We start from the raw sequence: 21,110 nt of genomic DNA, 5'->3' as shown, positions 1-21,110 counted from the left end.
AGTTTGCATTCCCACCAACAGTGTATGAGGGTTCCTCTTTGTCCACAACCTCTGCAACATTTGTCGTTCTTGGTTTTGGATGTTTTTGCCAATCTAACGGGGGTAAGGTGATATCTTAGTGTAGTTGTGATTTGCATTTCCCTGATGATTAGCGATGATGAACATCTTTTCATGTGTCTATTGGCCATGTTCATATCTTCTTTGGAGAAATGTCTGTTCATGTCCTCTGCCCATTTTTTGATCGGGTTGTTTGTTTTTTTGTTGTTAAGCAGTGTGAGTTCTTTGTACCTATTCTCCTCAAACTGTTCCAGAAAATTGAGAAAGATGGAGAACTCCCTAACACATTCTATGAAGCCAACATCACTCTGATCCCCAAACCTGACAAGGACAACACAAAGAAGGAGAACTACAGGCCGATATCACTGATGAACATAGATGCAAAAATCCTCAACCAAATTTTGGCAAACCGATTACAGCAATACATCAAAAAGATTATACACCATGATCAAGTGGGATTTATACCAGGGACACAGGGATGGTTCAACACCCGCAAGTCAATCAACGTGATACACTACATCAACAAAATGAAAAACAAAAACCACATGATCATCTCAATAGACGCAGAGAAAGCATTCGACAAGATCCAACACCCATTTATGATAAAAACCCTCAGTAAAACGGGTATAGAAGGAAAGTACCTCAACATAATAAAGGCCATATATGATAGACCCACAGCCAACATCATACTCAATGGACAAAAGCTGAAAGCCATCCCTCTGAGGACAGGAACAAGACAAGGGTGCCCACTTTCACCACTCCTATTCAACATAGTACTGGAGGTGCTGGCCAGAGCAATTCGGCAGGAAAAAAAAATGAAAGGAATCCTAATCGGTAACGAAGAAGTAAAACTCGCGTTGTTTGCAGACGACATGATCTTATACATAGAAAACCCCAAAGAATCCACAGAAAAACTATTAGAAATAATCAACAACTACAGCAAAGTAGCAGGGTATAAAATTAACGGGCCCCAAAGCATCTTGCTTCCAGCTCTCGGGAAGCTAAGAAACAACTCGCTCTGCACAGTGCTCTAACAGCCTACCGGGAACATCTCTTACAAAGGCCTGTGAAACGCAGTTTCTTTGCGGGACAGATCTGGCTTAAGTAGAACTTCTGCTGTGGGTGTGCTACATTGCCCTAGAGCTGCAAGGCACAAAGTGCTGCCTTCTTTCCAAAGGGTGAGAAGGGCCCCAAAGCATCTTGCTTCCAGCTCTTTGGGAAGCTAAGAAACAAGTCGCTCTGCACAGTGCTCTAACAGCCTACCGGGAACATCTCTTACAAGGGCCTGTGAAACGAAGTTTCTTTGCAGGCCTGACCTGGCAGAAGTAGAACATCTGCTCTGGGTGTGCTACATTGCCCTAGAGCTGCAAGGCACAAAGTGCTGCCTTCTTTCCTTAAGGGCAGATGGCCCCTAAAGCATCTTGCTTCCAGCTCTTTGGGAAGCTAAGAAACAACTCGCTCTGCACAGTGCTCTAACAGCCTACAGGGAACATCTCTTACAAAGGCCTGTGAAACGCAGTTTCTTTGCGGGCCTGATCTGGCTGAAGTAGAACTTCTGCTCTGGGTGTGCTACATTGCCCTAGAGCTGCAAGGCAGAAAGTGCTGCGTTCTTTCCATAGGGGCAGATGGGCCCCAAAGCATCTTTTTTTGTTTGTTTGTTTGTTTGTTTATTAATCTTATGACGGATTACAAGCTTGTGAAATTTCAGTTGTACATTTTTGTTAGTCATGTTGTGGGAACACCACTTCCCCCTCCGTGCCCTCCCCCCACCCCCCCTTTTCCCTGGTAACCACCGATCAGATCTCCTTCTCAATATACTAATTTCCACCTATGAGTGGAGTCATATAGAGTTCGTCTTTCTCTGACTGACTTATTTCGCTTAACATAATGCCCTCGAGGTCCATCCACATTGTTGTGAATGGGCCACTTTCGTCTTTTTTTATGGCTGAGTAGTATTCCATTGTGTATATATACCACATCTTCTTTATCCAATCATCAGTTTCTGGGCATGTAGGCTGGTTCCACGTCTTGGCTATTGTAAATAATGCTGCGATGAACATAGGGGTGCAACGGACTCTTGAGATATCTGATATCAGGTTCTTAGGATAGATACCCAGTAATGGGATGGCTGGGTCATAGGGTATTTCTATTTTTAACTTTTTGAGAAATCTCCATACTGTTTTCCATAGTGGCTGTACCAGTTTGCATTCCCACCAACAGTGTATGAGGGTTCCTCTTTGTCCACAACCTCTGCAACATTTGTCGTTCTTGGTTTTGGATGTTTTTGCCAATCTAACGGGGGTAAGGTGATATCTTAGTGTAGTTGTGATTTGCATTTCCCTGATGATTAGCGATGATGAACATCTTTTCATGTGTCTATTGGCCATGTTCATATCTTCTTTGGAGAAATGTCTGTTCATGTCCTCTGCCCATTTTTTGATCGGGTTGTTTGTTTTTTTGTTGTTAAGCAGTGTGAGTTCTTTGTACCTATTCTCCTCAAACTGTTCCAGAAAATTGAGAAAGATGGAGAACTCCCTAACACATTCTATGAAGCCAACATCACTCTGATCCCCAAACCTGACAAGGACAACACAAAGAAGGAGAACTACAGGCCGATATCACTGATGAACATAGATGCAAAAATCCTCAACCAAATTTTGGCAAACCGATTACAGCAATACATCAAAAAGATTATACACCATGATCAAGTGGGATTTATACCAGGGACACAGGGATGGTTCAACACCCGCAAGTCAATCAACGTGATACACTACATCAACAAAATGAAAAACAAAAACCACATGATCATCTCAATAGACGCAGAGAAAGCATTCGACAAGATCCAACACCCATTTATGATAAAAACCCTCAGTAAAACGGGTATAGAAGGAAAGTACCTCAACATAATAAAGGCCATATATGATAGACCCACAGCCAACATCATACTCAATGGACAAAAGCTGAAAGCCATCCCTCTGAGGACAGGAACAAGACAAGGGTGCCCACTTTCACCACTCCTATTCAACATAGTACTGGAGGTGCTGGCCAGAGCAATTCGGCAGGAAAAAAAAATGAAAGGAATCCTAATCGGTAACGAAGAAGTAAAACTCGCGTTGTTTGCAGACGACATGATCTTATACATAGAAAACCCCAAAGAATCCACAGAAAAACTATTAGAAATAATCAACAACTACAGCAAAGTAGCAGGGTATAAAATTAACGGGCCCCAAAGCATCTTGCTTCCAGCTCTCTGGGAAGCTAAGAAACAACTCGCTCTGCACAGTGCTCTAACAGCCTACCGGGAACATCTCTTACAAAGGACTGTGAAACGCAGTTTCTTTGCGGGCCAGATCTGGCTTAAGTAGAACTTCTGCTGTGGGTGTGCTACATTGCCCTAGAGCTGCAAGGCACAAAGTGCTGCCTTCTTTCCAAAGGGTGAGAAGGGCCCCAAAGCATCTTGCTTCCAGCTCTTTGGGAAGCTAAGAAACAAGTCGCTCTGCACAGTGCTCTAACAGCCTACCGGGAACATCTCTTACAAGGGCCTGTGAAACGAAGTTTCTTTGCAGGCCTGACCTGGCAGAAGTAGAACATCTGCTCTGGGTGTGCTACATTGCCCTAGAGCTGCAAGGCACAAAGTGCTGCCTTCTTTCCTTAAGGGCAGATGGCCCCTAAAGCATCTTGCTTCCAGCTCGTTCGGAATCTAAGAAACAACTCGCTCTGCACAGTGCTCTAACAGCCTACCGGGAACATCTCTTACAAAGGCCTGTGAAACGCAGTTTCTTTGCGGGCCTGATCTGGCTGAAGTAGAACTTCTGCTCTGGGTGTGCTACATTGCCCTAGAGCTGCAAGGCACAAAGTGCTGCCTTCTTTCCAAAGGGTGAGAAGGGCCCCAAAGCATCTTGCTTCCAGCTCTTTGGGAAGCTAAGAAACAACTCGCTCTGCACAGTGCTCTAACAGCCTACCGGGAACATCTCTTACAAAGGCCTGTGAAACGCAGTTTCTTTGCGGGCCTGATCTGGCTGAAGTAGAACTTCTGCTCTGGGTGTGCTACATTGCCCTAGAGCTGCAAGGCAGAAAGTGCTGCGTTCTTTCCATAGGGGCAGATGGGCCCCAAAGCATCTTTTTTTGTTTGTTTGTTTGTTTGTTTATTAATCTTATGACGGATTACAAGCTTGTGAAATTTCAGTTGTACATTTTTGTTAGTCATGTTGTGGGAACACCACTTCCCCCTCCGTGCCCTCCCCCCACCCCCCCTTTTCCCTGGTAACCACCGATCAGATCTCCTTCTCAATATACTAATTTCCACCTATGAGTGGAGTCATATAGAGTTCGTCTTTCTCTGACTGACTTATTTCGCTTAACATAATGCCCTCGAGGTCCATCCACATTGTTGTGAATGGGCCACTTTCGTCTTTTTTTATGGCTGAGTAGTATTCCATTGTGTATATATACCACATCTTCTTTATCCAATCATCAGTTTCTGGGCATGTAGGCTGGTTCCACGTCTTGGCTATTGTAAATAATGCTGCGATGAACATAGGGGTGCAACGGACTCTTGAGATATCTGATATCAGGTTCTTAGGATAGATACCCAGTAATGGGATGGCTGGGTCATAGGGTATTTCTATTTTTAACTTTTTGAGAAATCTCCATACTGTTTTCCATAGTGGCTGTACCAGTTTGCATTCCCACCAACAGTGTATGAGGGTTCCTCTTTCTCCACAACCTCTGCAACATTTGTCGTTCTTGGTTTTGGATGTTTTTGCCAATCTAACGGGGGTAAGGTGATATCTTAGTGTAGTTTTGATTTGCATTTCCCTGATGATTAGCGATGATGAACATCTTTTCATGTGTCTATTGGCCATGTTCATATCTTCTTTGGAGAAATGTCTGTTCATGTCCTCTGCCCATTTTTTGATCGGGTTGTTTGTTTTTTTGTTGTTAAGCAGTGTGAGTTCTTTGTACCTATTCTCCTCAAACTGTTCCAGAAAATTGAGAAAGATGGAGAACTCCCTAACACATTCTATGAAGCCAACATCACTCTGATCCCCAAACCTGACAAGGACAACACAAAGAAGGAGAACTACAGGCCGATATCACTGATGAACATAGATGCAAAAATCCTCAACCAAATTTTGGCAAACCGATTACAGCAATACATCAAAAAGATTATACACCATGATCAAGTGGGATTTATACCAGGGACACAGGGATGGTTCAACACCCGCAAGTCAATCAACGTGATACACTACATCAACAAAATGAAAAACAAAAACCACATGATCATCTCAATAGACGCAGAGAAAGCATTCGACAAGATCCAACACCCATTTATGATAAAAACCCTCAGTAAAACGGGTATAGAAGGAAAGTACCTCAGCATAATAAAGGCCATATATGATAGACCCACAGCCAACATCATACTCAATGGACAAAAGCTGAAAGCCATCCCTCTGAGGACAGGAACAAGACAAGGGTGCCCACTTTCACCACTCCTATTCAACATAGTACTGGAGGTGCTGGCCAGAGCAATTCGGCAGGAAAAATAAATGAAAGGAATCCAAATCGGTAACGAAGAAGTAAAACTCGCATTGTTTGCAGACGACATGATCATATACATAGAAAACCCCAAAGAATCCACAGAAAAACTATTAGAAATAATCAACAACTACAGCAAAGTAGCAGGGTATAAAATTAACGGGCCCCAAAGCATCTTGCTTCCAGCTCTCTGGGAAGCTAAGAAACAACTCGCTCTGCACAGTGCTCTAACAGCCTACCGGGAACATCTCTTACAAAGGCCTGTGAAACGCAGTTTCTTTGCGGGCCAGATCTGGCTTAAGTAGAACTTCTGCTGTGGGTGTGCTACATTGCCCTAGAGCTGCAAGGCACAAAGTGCTGCCTTCTTTCCAAAGGGTGAGAAGGGCCCCAAAGCATCTTGCTTCCAGCTCTTTGGGAAGCTAAGAAACAAGTCGCTCTGCACAGTGCTCTAACAGCCTACCGGGAACATCTCTTACAAGGGCCTGTGAAACGAAGTTTCTTTGCAGGCCTGACCTGGCAGAAGTAGAACATCTGCTCTGGGTGTGCTACATTGCCCTAGAGCTGCAAGACACAAAGTGCTGCCTTCTTTCCTTAAGGGCAGATGGCCCCTAAAGCATCTTGCTTCCAGCTCGTTGGGAATCTAAGAAACAAGTCGCTCTGCACAGTGCTCTAACAGCCTACCGGGAACATCTCTTACAAAGGCCTGTGAAACGCAGTTTCTTTGCGGGCCTGATCTGGCTGAAGTAGAACTTCTGCTCTGGGTGTGCTACATTGCCCTAGAGCTGCAAGGCACAAAGTGCTGCCTTCTTTCCAAAGGGTGAGAAGGGCCCCAAAGCATCTTGCTTCCAGCTCTTTGGGAAGCTAAGAAACAAGTCGCTCTGCACTGTGCTCTAACAGCCTACCGGGAACATCTCTTACAAAGGCCTGTGAAACGCAGTTTCTTTGCGGGCCTGATCTGGCTGAAGTAGAACTTCTGCTCTGGGTGTGCTACATTGCCCTAGAGCTGCAAGGCAGAAAGTGCTGCGTTCTTTCCATAGGGGCAGATGGGCCCCAAAGCATCTTTTTTTGTTTGTTTGTTTGTTTGTTTATTAATCTTATGACGGATTACAAGCTTGTGAAATTTCAGTTGTACATTTTTGTTAGTCATGTTGTGGGAACACCACTTCCCCCTCCGTGCCCTCCCCCCACCCCCCCTTTTCCCTGGTAACCACCGATCAGATCTCCTTCTCAATATACTAATTTCCACCTATGAGTGGAGTCATATAGAGTTCGTCTTTCTCTGACTGACTTATTTCGCTTAACATAATGCCCTCGAGGTCCATCCACATTGTTGTGAATGGGCCACTTTCGTCTTTTTTTATGGCTGAGTAGTATTCCATTGTGTATATATACCACATCTTCTTTATCCAATCATCAGTTTCTGGGCATGTAGGCTGGTTCCACGTCTTGGCTATTGTAAATAATGCTGCGATGAACATAGGGGTGCAACGGACCCTTGAGATATATGATATCAGGTTCTTAGGATAGATACCCAGTAATGGGATGGCTGGGTCATAGGGTATTTCTATTTTTAACTTTTTGAGAAATCTCCATACTGTTTTCCATAGTGGCTGTACCAGTTTGCATTCCCACCAACAGTGTATGAGGGTTCCTCCTTTCCACAACCTCTGCAACATTTGTCGTTCTTGGTTTTGGATGTTTTTGCCAATCTAACGGGGGTAAGGTGATATATTAGTGTAGTTTTGATTTGCATTTCCCTGATGATTAGCGATGATGAACATCTTTTCATGTGTCTATTGGCCATGTTCATATCTTCTTTGGAGAAATGTCTGTTCATGTCCTCTGCCCATTTTTTGATCGGGTTGTTTGTTTTTTTGTTGTTAAGCAGTGTGAGTTCTTTGTACCTATTCTCCTCAAACTGTTCCAGAAAATTGAGAAAGATGGAGAACTCCCTAACACATTCTATGAAGCCAACATCACTCTGATCCCCAAACCTGACAAGGACAACACAAAGAAGGAGAACTACAGGCCGATATCACTGATGAACATAGATGCAAAAATCCTCAACCAAATTTTGGCAAACCGATTACAGCAATACATCAAAAAGATTATACACCATGATCAAGTGGGATTTATACCAGGGACACAGGGATGGTTCAACACCCGCAAGTCAATCAACGTGATACACTACATCAACAAAATGAAAAACAAAAACCACATGATCATCTCAATAGACGCAGAGAAAGCATTCGACAAGATCCAACACCCATTTATGATAAAAAACCCTCAGTAAAACGGGTATAGAAGGAAAGTACCTCAACATAATAAAGGCCATATATGATAGACCCACAGCCAACATCATACTCAATGGACAAAAGCTGAAAGCCATCCCTCTGAGGACAGGAACAAGACAAGGGTGCCCACTTTCACCACTCCTATTCAACATAGTACTGGAGGTGCTGGCCAGAGCAATTCGGCAGGAAAAAAAATGAAAGGAATCCAAATCGGTAACGAAGAAGTAAAACTCGCGTTGTTTGCAGACGACATGATCTTATACATAGAAAACCCCAAAGAATCCACAGAAAAACTATTAGAAATAATCAACAACTACAGCAAAGTAGCAGGGTAGAAAATTAACGGGCCCCAAAGCATCTTGCTTCCAGCTCTCTGGGAAGCTAAGAAACAACTCGCTCTGCACAGTGCTCTAACAGCCTACCGGGAACATCTCTTACAAAGGCCTGTGAAACGCAGTTTCTTTGCGGGCCAGATCTGGCTTAAGTAGAACTTCTGCTGTGGGTGTGCTACATTGCCCTAGAGCTGCAAGGCACAAAGTGCTGCCTTCTTTCCAAAGGGTGAGAAGGGCCCCAAAGCATCTTGCTTCCAGCTCTTTGGGAAGCTAAGAAACAACTCGCTCTGCACAATGCTCTAACAGCCTACCGGGAACATCTCTTACAAAGGCCTGTGAAACGCAGTTTCTTTGCGGGCCTGATCTGGCTGAAGTAGAACTTCTGCTCTGGGTGTGCTACATTGCCCTAGAGCTGCAAGGCAGAAAGTGCTGCGTTCTTTCCATAGGGGCAGATGGGCCCCAAAGCATCTTTTTTTGTTTGTTTGTTTGTTTGTTTATTAATCTTATGACGGATTACAAGCTTGTGAAATTTCAGTTGTACATTTTTGTTAGTCATGTTGTGGGAACACCACTTCCCCCTCCGTGCCCTCCCCCCACCCCCCCTTTTCCCTGGTAACCACCGATCAGATCTCCTTCTCAATATACTAATTTCCACCTATGAGTGGAGTCATATAGAGTTCGTCTTTCTCTGACTGACTTATTTCGCTTAACATAATGCCCTCGAGGTCCATCCACATTGTTGTGAATGGGCCACTTTCGTCTTTTTTTATGGCTGAGTAGTATTCCATTGTGTATATATACCACATCTTCTTTATCCAATCATCAGTTTCTGGGCATGTAGGCTGGTTCCACGTCTTGGCTATTGTAAATAATGCTGCGATGAACATAGGGGTGCAACGGACTCTTGAGATATCTGATATCAGGTTCTTAGGATAGATACCCAGTAATGGGATGGCTGGGTCATAGGGTATTTCTATTTTTAACTTTTTGAGAAATCTCCATACTGTTTTCCATAGTGGCTGTACCAGTTTGCATTCCCACCAACAGTGTATGAGGGTTCCTCTTTGTCCACAACCTCTGCAACATTTGTCGTTCTTGGTTTTGGATGTTTTTGCCAATCTAACGGGGGTAAGGTGATATCTTAGTGTAGTTTTGATTTGCATTTCCCTGATGATTAGCGATGATGAACATCTTTTCATGTGTCTATTGGCCATGTTCCTATCTTCTTTGGAGAAATGTCTGTTCATGTCCTCTGCCCATTTTTTGATCGGGTTGTTTGTTTTTTTGTTGTTAAGCAGTGTGAGTTCTTTGTACCTATTCTCCTCAAACTGTTCCAGAAAATTGAGAAAGATGGAGAACTCCCTAACACATTCTATGAAGCCAACATCACTCTGATCCCCAAACCTGACAAGGACAACACAAAGAAGGAGAACTACAGGCCGATATCACTGATGAACATAGATGCAAAAATCCTCAACCAAATTTTGGCAAACCGATTACAGCAATACATCAAAAAGATTATACACCATGATCAAGTGGGATTTATACCAGGGACACAGGGATGGTTCAACACCCGCAAGTCAATCAACGTGATACACTACATCAACAAAATGAAAAACAAAAACCACATGATCATCTCAATAGACGCAGAGAAAGCATTCGACAAGATCCAACACCCATTTATGATAAAAACCCTCAGTAAAACGGGTATAGAAGGAAAGTACCTCAACATAATAAAGGCCATATATGATAGACCCACAGCCAACATCATACTCAATGGACAAAAGCTGAAAGCCATCCCTCTGAGGACAGGAACAAGACAAGGGTGCCCACTTTCACCACTCCTATTCAACATAGTACTGGAGGTGCTGGCCAGAGCAATTCGGCAGGAAAAAAAAATGAAAGGAATCCAAATCGGTAACGAAGAAGTAAAACTCGCGTTGTTTGCAGACGACATGATCTTATACATAGAAAACCCCAAAGAATCCACAGAAAAACTATTAGAAATAATCAACAACTACAGCAAAGTAGCAGGGTATAAAATTAACGGGCCCCAAAGCATCTTGCTTCCAGCTCTCTGGGAAGCTAAGAAACAACTCGCTCTGCACAGTGCTCTAACAGCCTACCGGGAACATCTCTTACAAAGGCCTGTGAAACGCAGTTTCTTTGCGGGCCAGATCTGGCTTAAGTAGAACTTCTGCTGTGGGTGTGCTACATAGCCCTAGAGCTGCAAGGCACAAAGTGCTGCCTTCTTTCCAAAGGGTGAGAAGGGCCCCAAAGCATCTTGCTTCCAGCTCTCTGCGAAGCTAAGAAATAAGTCGCTCTGCACAGTGCTCTTACAGCCTACCGGCAACATCTCTTACAAAGGCCTGTGAAACGAAGTTACTTTGCAGGCCTGACCTGGCAGAAGTAGAACATCTGCTCTGGGTGTGCTACATTGCCCTAGAGCTGCAAGGCACAAAGTGCTGCCTTCTTTCCTTAAGGGCAGATGGCCCCTAAAGCATCTTGCTTCCAGCTCGTTGGGAATCTAAGAAACAACTCGCTCTGCACAGTGCTCTAACAGCCTACCGGGAACATCTCTTACAAAGGCCTGTGAAACGCAGTTTCTTTGCGGGCCTGATCTGGCTGAAGTAGAACTTCTGCTCTGGGTGTGCTACATTGCCCTAGAGCTGCAAGGCACAAAGTGCTGCCTTCTTTCCAAAGGGTGAGAAGGGCCCCAAAGCATCTTGCTTCCAGCTCTTTGGGAAGCTAAGAAACAACTCGCTCTGCACAGTGCTCTAACAGCCTACCGGGAACATCTCTTACACAGGCCTGTGAAACGCAGTTTCTTTGCAGGACTGACCTGGAAGAAGTAGAACATCTGCTCTGGGTGTGCTAAATTGCCCTAGACCTGCAAGACACAAAGTGCTGCCTTCTTTCCAAAGGGGCAGATGAGTCTCAAAGCATTTTGCTTCCAGCTCTTTGGGAAGCTAAGAAACAACTCGCTCTGCACAGTTCTCTAACAGCCTACCGGGAACATCTCTTACAAAGGCCTGTGAAACGCAGTTTCTTTGCGGGCCTGATCTGGCTGAAGTAGAACTTCTGCTCTGGTTGTGCTACATTGCCCTAGAGCTGCAAGGCAGAAAGTGCTGCGTTCTTTCCATAGGGGCAGATGGGCCCCAAAGCATCTTTTTTTGTTTGTTTGTTTGTTTGTTTATTAATCTTATGACGGATTACAAGCTTGTGAAATTTCAGTTGTACATTTTTGTTAGTCATGTTGTGGGAACACCACTTCCCCCTCCGTGCCCTCCCCCCACCCCCCCTTTTCCCTGGTAACCACCGATCAGATCTCCTTCTCAATATACTAATTTCCACCTATGAGTGGAGTCATATAGAGTTCGTCTTTCTCTGACTGACTTATTTTGCTTAACATAATGCCCTCGAGGTCCATCCACATTGTTGTGAATGGGCCACTTTCGTCTTTTTTTATGGCTGAGTAGTATTCCATTGTGTATATATACCACATCTTCTTTATCCAATCATCAGTTTCTGGGCATGTAGGCTGGTTCCACGTCTTGGCTATTGTAAATAATGCTGCGATGAACATAGGGGTGCAACGGACTCTTGAGATATCTGATATCAGGTTCTTAGGATAGATACCCAGTAATGGGATGGCTGGGTCATAGGGTATTTCTATTTTTAACTTTTTGAGAAATCTCCATACTGTTTTCCATAGTGGCTGTACCAGTTTGCATTCCCACCAACAGTGTATGAGGGTTCCTCTTTCTCCACAACCTCTGCAACATTTGTCGTTCTTGGTTTTGGATGTTTTTGCCAATCTAACGGGGGTAAGGTGATATCTTAGTGTAGTTTTGATTTGCATTTCCCTGATGATTAGCGATGATGAACATCTTTTCATGTGTCTATTGGCCATGTTCCTATCTTCTTTGGAGAAATGTCTGTTCATGTCCTCTGCCCATTTTTTGATCGGGTTGTTTGTTTTTTTGTTGTTAAGCAGTGTGAGTTCTTTGTACCTATTCTCCTCAAACTGTTCCAGAAAATTGAGAAAGATGGAGAACTCCCTAACACATTCTATGAAGCCAACATCACTCTGATCCCCAAACCTGACAAGGACAACACAAAGAAGGAGAACTACAGGCCGATATCACTGATGAACATAGATGCAAAAATCCTCAACCAAATTTTGGCAAACCGATTACAGCAATACATCAAAAAGATTATACACCATGATCAAGTGGGATTTATACCAGGGACACAGGGATGGTTCAACACCCGCAAGTCAATCAACGTGATACACTACATCAACAAAATGAAAAACAAAAACCACATGATCATCTCAATAGACGCAGAGAAAGCATTCAACAAGATCCAACACCCATTTATGATAAAAACCCTCAGTAAAACGGGTATAGAAGGAAAGTACCTCAACATAATAAAGGCCATATATGATAGACCCACAGCCAACATCATACTCAATGGACAAAAGCTGAAAGCCATCCCTCTGAGGACAGGAACAAGACAAGGGTGCCCACTTTCACCACTCCTATTCAACATAGTACTGGAGGTGCTGGCCAGAGCAATTCGGCAGGAAAAAAAAATGAAAGGAATCCAAATCGGTAACGAAGAAGTAAAACTCGCGTTGTTTGCAGACGACATGATCTTATACATAGAAAACCCCAAAGAATCCACAGAAAAACTATTAGAAATAATCAACAACTACAGCAAAGTAGCAGGGTATAAAATTAACGGGCCCCAAAGCATCTTGCTTCCAGCTCTCTGGGAAGCTAAGAAACAACTCGCTCTGCACAGTGCTCTAACAGCCTACCGGGAACATCTCTTACAAATGCCTGTGAAACGCAGTTTCTTTGCGGGCCAGATCTGGCTTAAGTAGAACTTCTGCTGTGGGTGTGCTACATTGCCCTAGAGCTGCAAGGCACAAAGTGCTGCCTTCTTTCCAAAGGGTGAGAAGGGCCCCAAAGCATCTTGCTTCCAGCTCTCTGCGAAGCTAAGAAATAAGTCGCTCTGCACAGTGCTCTTACAGCCTACCGGCAACATCTCTTACAAAGGCCTGTGAAACGAAGTTACTTTGCAGGCCTGACCTGGCAGAAGTAGAACATCTGCTCTGGGTGTGCTACATTGCCATAGAGCTGCAAGGCACAAAGTGCTGCCTTCTTTCCTTAAGGGCAGATGGCCCCTAAAGCATCTTGCTTCCAGCTCGTTGGGAATCTAAGAAACAACTCGCTCTGCACAGTGCTCTAACAGCCTACCGGGAACATCTCTTACAAAGGCCGGTGAAACGCAGTTTCTTTGCGGGCCTGATCTGGCTGAGGTAGAACTTCTGCTCTGGGTGTGCTACATTGCCCTAGAGCTGCAAGGCACAAAGTGCTGCCTTCTTTCCAAAGGGTGAGAAGGGCCCCAAAGCATCTTGCTTCCAGCTCTTTGGGAAGCTAAGAAACAACTCGCTCTGCACAGTGCTCTAACAGCCTACCGGGAAAATCTCTTACAAAGGCCTGTGAAACGCAGTTTCTTTGCGGGCCTGATCTGGCTGAAGTAGAACTTCTGCTCTGGGTGTGCTACATTGCCCTAGACCTGCAAGACACAAAGTGCTGCCTTCTTTCCAAAGGGGCAGATGAGTCTCAAAGCATTTTGCTTCCAGCTCTTTGGGAAGCTAAGAAACAACTCGCTCTGCACAGTGCTCTAACAGCCTACCGGGAACATCTCTTACAAAGGCCTGTGAAACGCAGTTTCTTTGCGGGCCTGATCTGGCTGAAGTAGAACTTCTGCTCTGGTTGTGCTACATTGCCCTAGAGCTGCAAGGCAGAAAGTGCTGCGTTCTTTGCATAGGGGCAGATGGGCCCCAAAGCATCTTTTTTTGTTTGTTTGTTTGTTTGTTTATTAATCTTATGACGGATTACAAGCTTGTGAAATTTCAGTTGTACATTTTTGTTAGTCATGTTGTGGGAACACCACTTCCCCCTCCGTGCCCTCCCCCCAGCCCCCCTTTTCCCTGGTAACCACCGATCAGATCTCCTTCTCAATATACTAATTTCCACCTATGAGTGGAGTCATATAGAGTTCGTCTTTCTCTGACTGACTTATTTCGCTTAACATAATGCCCTCGAGGTCCATCCACATTGTTGTGAATGGGCCACTTTCGTCTTTTTTTATGGCTGAGTAGTATTCCATTGTGTATATATACCACATCTTCTTTATCCAATCATCAGTTTCTGGGCATGTAGGCTGGTTCCACGTCTTGGCTATTGTAAATAATGCTGCGATGAACATAGGGGTGCAACGGACACTTGAGATATCTGATATCAGGTTCTTAGGATAGATACCCGGTAATGGGATGGCTGGGTCATAGGGTATTTCTATTTTTAACTTTTTGAGAAATCTCCATACTGTTTTCCATAGTGGCTGTACCAGTTTGCATTCCCACCAACAGTGTATGAGGGTTCCTCTTTGTCCACAACCTCTGCAACATTTGTCGTTCTTGGTTTTGGATGTTTTTGCCAATCTAACGGGGGTAAGGTGATATCTTAGTGTAGTTTTGATTTGCATTTCCCTGATGATTAGCGATGATGAACATCTTTTCATGTGTCTATTGGCCATGTTCATATCTTCTTTGGAGAAATGTCTCTTCATGTCCTCTGCCCATTTTTTGATCGGGTTGTTTGTTTTTTTGTTGTTAAGCAGTGTGAGTTCTTTGTACCTATTCTCCTCAAACTGTTCCAGAAAATTGAGAAAGATGGAGAACTCCCTAACACATTCTATGAAGCCAACATCACTTTGATCCCCAAACCTGACAAGGACAACACAAAGAAGGAGAACTACAGGCCGATATCACTGATGAACATAGATGCAAAAATCCTCAACCAAATTTTGGCAAACCGATTACAGCAATACATCAAAAAGATTATACACCATGATCAAGTGGGATTTATACCAGGGACACAGGGATGGTTCAACACCCGCAAGTCAATCAACGTGATACACTACATCAACAAAATGAAAAACAAAAACCACATGATCATCTCAATAGACGCAGAGAAAGCATTCGACAAGATCCAACACCCATTTATGATAAAAACCCTCAGTAAAACGGGTATAGAAGGAAAGTACCTCAACATAATAAAGGCCATATATGATAGACCCACAGCCAACATCATACTCAATGGACAAAAGCTGAAAGCCATCCCTCTGAGGACAGGAACAAGACAAGGGTGCCCACTTTCACCACTCCTATTCAACATAGTACTGGAGGTGCTGGCCAGAGCAATTCGGCAGGAAAAAAAAATGAAAGGAATCCAAATCGGTAACGAAGAAGTAAAACTCGCGTTGTTTGCAGACGACATGATCTTATACATAGAAAACCCCAAAGAATCCACAGAAAAACTATTAGAAATAATCAACAACTACAGCAAAGTAGCAGGGTATAAAATTAACGGGCCCCAAAGCATCTTGCTTCCAGCTCTTGGGAAGCTAAGAAACAACTCGCTCTGCACAGTGCTCTAACAGCCTACCGGGAACATCTGTTACAAAGGCCTGTGAAACGCAGTTTCTTTGCGGGACAGATCTGGCTTAAGTAGAACTTCTGCTGTGGGTGTGCTACATTGCCCTAGAGCTGCAAGGCACAAAGTGCTGCCTTCTTTCCAAAGGGTGAGAAGGGCCCCAAAGCATCTTGCTTCCAGCTCTTTGGGAAGCTAAGAAACAAGTCGCTCTGCACAGTGCTCTAACAGCCTACCGGGAACATCTCTTACAAGGGCCTGTGAAACGAAGTTTCTTTGCAGGCCTGACCTGGCAGAAGTAGAACATCTGCTCTGGGTGTGCTACATTGCCCTAGAGCTGCAAGGCACAAAGTGCTGCCTTCTTTCCTTAAGGGCAGATGGCCCCTAAAGCATCTTGCTTCCAGCTCTTTGGGAAGCTAAGAAACAACTCGCTCTGCACAGTGCTCTAACAGCCTACAGGGAACATCTCTTACAAAGGCCTGTGAAACGCAGTTTCTTTGCAGGTCTGATCTAGCTGAAGTAGAACTTCTGCTGTGGGTGTGCTACATTGCCCTAGAGCTGCAAGGCACAAAGTGCTGCCTTCTTTCCAAAGGGTGAGAAGGGCCCCAAAGCATCTTGCTTCCAGCTCTCTGGGAAGCTAAGAAATAAGTCGCTCTGCACAGTGCTCTTACAGCCTACCGGCAACATCTCTTACAAAGGCCTGTGAAACGAAGTTTCTTTGCAGGCCTGACCTGGCAGAAGTAGAACATCTGCTCTGGGTGTGCTACATTGCCCTAGAGCTGCAAGACACAAAGTGCTGCCTTCTTTCCTTAAGGGCAGATGGCCCCTAAAGCATCTTGCTTCCAGCTCGTTGGGAATCTAAGAAACAACTCGCTCTGCACAGTGCTCTCACAGCCTACCGGGAACATCTCTTACAAAGGCCTGTGAAACGCAGTTTCTTTGCGGGCCTGATCTGGCTGAAGTAGAACTTCTGCTCTGGGTGTGCTACATTGCCCTAGAGCTGCAAGGCACAAAGTGCTGCCTTCTTTCCAAAGGGTGAGAAGGGCCCCAAAGCATCTTGCTTCCAGCTCTTTGGGAAGCTAAGAAACAACTCGCTCTGCACAGTGCTCTAACAGCCTACCGGGAACATCTCTTACAAAGGCCTGTGAAACGCAGTTTCTTTGCGGGCCTGATCTGGCTGAAGTAGAACTTCTGCTCTGGGTGTGCTACATTGCCCTAGAGCTGCAAGGCAGAAAGTGCTGCGTTCTTTCCATAGGGGCAGATGGGCCCCAAAGCATCTTTTTTTGTTTGTTTGTTTGTTTGTTTATTAATCTTATGACGGATTACAAGCTTGTGAAATTTCAGTTGTACATTTTTGTTAGTCATGTTGTGGGAACACCACTTCCCCCTCCGTGCCCTCCCCCCACCCCCCCTTTTCCCTGGTAACCACCGATCAGATCTCCTTCTCAATATACTAATTTCCACCTATGAGTGGAGTCATATAGAGTTCGTCTTTCTCTGACTGACTTATTTCGCTTAACATAATGCCCTCGAGGTCCATCCACATTGTTGTGAATGGGCCACTTTCGTCTTTTTTTATGGCTGAGTAGTATTCCATTGTGTATATATACCACATCTTCTTTATCCAATCATCAGTTTCTGGGCATGTAGGCTGGTTCCACGTCTTGGCTATTGTAAATAATGCTGCGATGAACATAGGGGTGCAACGGACTCTTGAGATATCTGATATCAGGTTCTTAGGATAGATACCCAGTAATGGGATGGCTGGGTCATAGGGTATTTCTATTTTTAACTTTTTGAGAAATCTCCATACTGTTTTCCATAGTGGCTGTACCAGTTTGCATTCCCACCAACAGTGTATGAGGGTTCCTCTTTCTCCACAACCTCTGCAACATTTGTCGTTCTTGGTTTTGGATGTTTTTGCCAATCTAACGGGGGTAAGGTGATATCTTAGTGTAGTTTTGATTTGCATTTCCCTGATGATTAGCGATGATGAACATCTTTTCATGTGTCTATTGGCCATGTTCCTATCTTCTTTGGAGAAATGTCTGTTCATGTCCTCTGCCCATTTTTTGATCGGGTTGTTTGTTTTTTTGTTGTTAAGCAGTGTGAGTTCTTTGTACCTATTCTCCTCAAACTGTTCCAGAAAATTGAGAAAGATGGAGAACTCCCTAACACATTCTATGAAGCCAACATCACTCTGATCCCCAAACCTGACAAGGACAACACAAAGAAGGAGAACTACAGGCCGATATCACTGATGAACATAGATGCAAAAATCCTCAACCAAATTTTGGCAAACCGATTACAGCAATACATCAAAAAGATTATACACCATGATCAAGTGGGATTTATACCAGGGACACAGGGATGGTTCAACACCCGCAAGTCAATCAACGTGATACACTACATCAACAAAATGAAAAACAAAAACCACATGATCATCTCAATAGACGCAGAGAAAGCATTCAACAAGATCCAACACCCATTTATGATAAAAACCCTCAGTAAAACGGGTATAGAAGGAAAGTACCTCAACATAATAAAGGCCATATATGATAGACCCACAGCCAACATCATACTCAATGGACAAAAGCTGAAAGCCATCCCTCTGAGGACAGGAACAAGACAAGGGTGCCCACTTTCACCACTCCTATTCAACATAGTACTGGAGGTGCTGGCCAGAGCAATTCGGCAGGAAAAAAAAATGAAAGGAATCCAAATCGGTAACGAAGAAGTAAAACTCGCGTTGTTTGCAGACGACATGATCTTATACATAGAAAACCCCAAAGAATCCACAGAAAAACTATTAGAAATAATCAACAACTACAGCAAAGTAGCAGGGTATAAAATTAACGGGCCCCAAAGCATCTTGCTTCCAGCTCTCTGGGAAGCTAAGAAACAACTCGCTCTGCACAGTGCTCTAACAGCCTACCGGGAACATCTCTTACAAATGCCTGTGAAACGCAGTTTCTTTGCGGGCCAGATCTGGCTTAAGTAGAACTTCTGCTGTGGGTGTGCTACATTGCCCTAGAGCTGCAAGGCACAAAGTGCTGCCTTCTTTCCAAAGGGTGAGAAGGGCCCCAAAGCATCTTGCTTCCAGCTCTCTGCGAAGCTAAGAAATAAGTCGCTCTGCACAGTGCTCTTACAGCCTACCGGCAACATCTCTTACAAAGGCCTGTGAAACGAAGTTACTTTGCAGGCCTGACCTGGCAGAAGTAGAACATCTGCTCTGGGTGTGCTACATTGCCATAGAGCTGCAAGGCACAAAGTGCTGCCTTCTTTCCTTAAGGGCAGATGGCCCCTAAAGCATCTTGCTTCCAGCTCGTTGGGAATCTAAGAAACAACTCGCTCTGCACAGTGCTCTAACAGCCTACCGGGAACATCTCTTACAAAGGCCGGTGAAACGCAGTTTCTTTGCGGGCCTGATCTGGCTGAGGTAGAACTTCTGCTCTGGGTGTGCTACATTGCCCTAGAGCTGCAAGGCACAAAGTGCTGCCTTCTTTCCAAAGGGTGAGAAGGGCCCCAAAGCATCTTGCTTCCAGCTCTTTGGGAAGCTAAGAAACAACTCGCTCTGCACAGTGCTCTAACAGCCTACCGGGAAAATCTCTTACAAAGGCCTGTGAAACGCAGTTTCTTTGCGGGCCTGATCTGGCTGAAGTAGAACTTCTGCTCTGGGTGTGCTACATTGCCCTAGACCTGCAAGACACAAAGTGCTGCCTTCTTTCCAAAGGGGCAGATGAGTCTCAAAGCATTTTGCTTCCAGCTCTTTGGGAAGCTAAGAAACAACTCGCTCTGCACAGTGCTCTAACAGCCTACCGGGAACATCTCTTACAAAGGCCTGTGAAACGCAGTTTCTTTGCGGGCCTGATCTGGCTGAAGTAGAACTTCTGCTCTGGTTGTGCTACATTGCCCTAGAGCTGCAAGGCAGAAAGTGCTGCGTTCTTTGCATAGGGGCAGATGGGCCCCAAAGCATCTTTTTTTGTTTGTTTGTTTGTTTGTTTATTAATCTTATGACGGATTACAAGCTTGTGAAATTTCAGTTGTACATTTTTGTTAGTCATGTTGTGGGAACACCACTTCCCCCTCCGTGCCCTCCCCCCAGCCCCCCTTTTCCCTGGTAACCACCGATCAGATCTCCTTCTCAATATACTAATTTCCACCTATGAGTGGAGTCATATAGAGTTCGTCTTTCTCTGACTGACTTATTTCGCTTAACATAATGCCCTCGAGGTCCATCCACATTGTTGTGAATGGGCCACTTTCGTCTTTTTTTATGGCTGAGTAGTATTCCATTGTGTATATATACCACATCTTCTTTATCCAATCATCAGTTTCTGGGCATGTAGGCTGGTTCCACGTCTTGGCTATTGTAAATAATGCTGCGATGAACATAGGGGTGCAACGGACACTTGAGATATCTGATATCAGGTTCTTAGGATAGATACCCGGTAATGGGATGGCTGGGTCATAGGGTATTTCTATTTTTAACTTTTTGAGAAATCTCCATACTGTTTTCCATAGTGGCTGTACCAGTTTGCATTCCCACCAACAGTGTATGAGGGTTCCTCTTTGTCCACAACCTCTGCAACATTTGTCGTTCTTGGTTTTGGATGTTTTTGCCAATCTAACGGGGGTAAGGTGATATCTTAGTGTAGTTTTGATTTGCATTTCCCTGATGATTAGCGATGATGAACATCTTTTCATGTGTCTATTGGCCATGTTCATATCTTCTTTGGAGAAATGTCTCTTCATGTCCTCTGCCCATTTTTTGATCGGGTTGTTTGTTTTTTTGTTGTTAAGCAGTGTGAGTTCTTTGTACCTATTCTCCTCAAACTGTTCCAGAAAATTGAGAAAGATGGAGAACTCCCTAACACATTCTATGAAGCCAACATCACTTTGATCCCCAAACCTGACAAGGACAACACAAAGAAGGAGAACTACAGGCCGATATCACTGATGAACATAGATGCAAAAATCCTCAACCAAATTTTGGCAAACCGATTACAGCAATACATCAAAAAGATTATACACCATGATCAAGTGGGATTTATACCAGGGACACAGGGATGGTTCAACACCCGCAAGTCAATCAACGTGATACACTACATCAACAAAATGAAAAACAAAAACCACATGATCATCTCAATAGACGCAGAGAAAGCATTCGACAAGATCCAACACCCATTTATGATAAAAACCCTCAGTAAAACGGGTATAGAAGGAAAGTACCTCAACATAATAAAGGCCATATATGATAGACCCACAGCCAACATCATACTCAATGGACAAAAGCTGAAAGCCATCCCTCTGAGGACAGGAACAAGACAAGGGTGCCCACTTTCACCACTCCTATTCAACATAGTACTGGAGGTGCTGGC

The sequence above is a fragment of the Equus asinus genome, chromosome 1, assembly GCF_041296235.1.
Source record: "Equus asinus isolate D_3611 breed Donkey chromosome 1, EquAss-T2T_v2, whole genome shotgun sequence".
NCBI lineage: Eukaryota > Metazoa > Chordata > Mammalia > Perissodactyla > Equidae > Equus > Equus asinus.
Note: the sequence above shows the minus strand (reverse complement) of the source record.